The sequence below is a fragment of the Argopecten irradians genome, unplaced genomic scaffold (genome assembly GCF_041381155.1).
Source record: "Argopecten irradians isolate NY unplaced genomic scaffold, Ai_NY scaffold_0910, whole genome shotgun sequence".
Taxonomy (NCBI): Eukaryota; Metazoa; Mollusca; class Bivalvia; order Pectinida; family Pectinidae; genus Argopecten; species Argopecten irradians.
The window spans coordinates 20,724-23,444 of record NW_027188377.1 but is presented as its reverse complement, the minus strand read 5'-3'; positions in this window follow the sequence as shown (position 1 = coordinate 23,444).

Genomic DNA, 2,721 nt, shown 5'->3' with positions numbered 1-2,721 from the left:
ATTTTTCAGAGTGTTAGGACCGCCATCTTTGTTTGTTACTAGCTAAAACGATGTACCATGAACCCTGTTTATTGGAGAATGGCATAGTGATATGTCATGTAAAGGAAAAATATTCTCAACTATCAAAAGAATAGTGCAACGATTTTTCACTTTGCAATTGTTCACGCTAAAATGAAGTGAGTACTCCTTTCAAGATCTAGACGCGATCACTTGGAGTATCAGTACATTTTATTTTATTTGAGAGTCACATATCAAAATCACATAAAAAACAACCGAGTTTTCATCAGAGTACTACTAGTACATATGAAAATATTATGATAATGATGTCCACACAAACTGACTTATGAGACACTAAATTGAAGTAAAAAAAAAGGAAAAAACACACACATACACAATTATGTCACACCGAAACGGGTAAAAGAAGTAAAACTGAAAATGAATGACCGATCGCCATGTGTAATATAAACACGTCTCGTGCTCACAAACGCACGTGTTTCTTTTCAATGTCGGAGCATTACATCGTAGCACACACAATCACAAATGCAAAGTCATGTGCGACTTGACTGACAGCTGGCGATCTGTCAATTATATGAAGTTAAAACACATATTTTTATAATGGATACATGTAATATTTACCTAGCATGTTTTGTATGGGCGGACTGTAAGTTATGATTATCATCAAGTTCAAAGAAATGAGGATTAAAATTAAAAACACAATTATAAAGATCGCTTCTAAAATATCAGTTATTAGTTAAACAGTTGTCGGACTCCTAAGATATCCGCCTTTTGGTATCAGAAATATATATTGTGGTAACGAGACTTATTTGGTGCGTGACGTATCGACCCGCAGCTCATCACTATCAATATTTGCATACGGCGCCCGACACGCCTACCTGTGATTTTCAAAACCCGTTTCATAACCATTATTGGTCAACTTACACTCATATACATATCATGATATACACACTACATGTATGTCGCATTCGGATGCATTATGCAAGAAAAGACAAAACCCAGAAAATATCATTACTGTTTATTTATTTGTTTTCATTTATCTTAAGGTGTTTTAACTACTTGTTCGACAAAATTCGTCGTTCTAAGTAAGATAATAAGTAATTAATCATGAGGTTGATTAAAACTATACATGTATATATATAATAAGGTTTACGAAATTGTTGTGTCACCCCTGGAAATATAGGATGAGTAGCAAACGTGTAATTTTTATTAATTTCAATTTTTACATCGTAATGCGATTACCATTCGTTGTTTTATACTTCCTCATTTTTTTAATTGCGTTTCTTTGCCACAATTTACTTTCTCGTGCAGATACGGAATCACCAGATACGCCGGAGGAGACGCACCTTCAGGGTTCCGTTATTTTCAGCGTTCCATTAAATGTAACGCCTGTCCATCTGCCTTTGTCTGGCAATTTTATTGTCTGTGTAGTCAAATTTGTATATTGTAGCTGGTCCTTTTGACAGGCAATCGTTTGGTCACAGGGGATACGCAAGAATTTAAACAAATCTTAAAATGGCAGTTAGTAAGAATTGATGAACAGGTTGAAGTGTACAAAACTGTACAAAAAACACAATTTTGGTTAACTATTTTCTGGTTTTCGGCACAATTTTGTTAAGAAGAGCCTACGATACTAATCCGGATATGCAGATATATTTTGTTAGTAAAACTATTACTTTGCTAGTACTTTGTAAGCTATAGAGATGAATTGTAACTTTGTAAGGACCAGTAACTTTTAGGGTCAGCCGGTCCTTAGGACCAGCAGGAAAAAAATATTTAAGGGAGAACAATGGTTATTTTGCCGATTTGTTATCTGGAACGGTTTTTTTTTACTTATAAATAAATTTGTCTTGAACTACCGTTTTCTTATATGCTTTTCAGTTAAAAATGCCAATCAATGAGGGACCAACTGCGATGAACGACCTAAACCTGTACAATTTTTTATACCTGGATACGGAGGCTGGCTGAAGATAGAGGATTATATATATTGAATGGGGATACAACTTTCGTTTAGATTTCTTACTTTTGTCAATTTCTAAAGACAGCTGGAATAAGTAACATATAATTGTTATAATCATCTTACTGATTTTTATTTTTTTTTTCACTTCTGTACTTCTCTCTCTCCGTTTTAGTGTACACGGAATGGTTTGATGTATAAAACTTGCAAAACGCACCATTGGATAAAATTTAGAATGGACAAAGTACGATTTCCATTACGGTATTAGAGATAATGCGACTTTTCTTAGAACACACCTGAAGCCCCAAGCTTTGAACCCTGACCTGTGACGTCATGAGGACTCGACAGACTCTAAAGTAGTAGCTATGTTCAAAATGTAATAACTTTTTGTGTCCATTATGATATATATTCATTAAAATGAAATTATTTGAAAGTAGCAGCTATATTCAAAATCTACTACTGGATGTATGCATTCTGATATACAACGTGTGTTTATTATTTAAAATACATATAATACAAAATATACAAGCGTAGTCTCCATTGGCCAACAAAAATACCTTACCTGTATACCTAAATATTCAGAATGTTGGCTAAGTGTTAACCTTATGCATTATGTTGCGATAAGTTGTAACACTTAAACAAAATAAAGAATCTGAATCTGAACATCGATTTGTAAGGCACAAATACCTGTGTACATGTCCGATACAAGTTTAATATATTCTCAATCACAGATATAGTTCGGAATACAC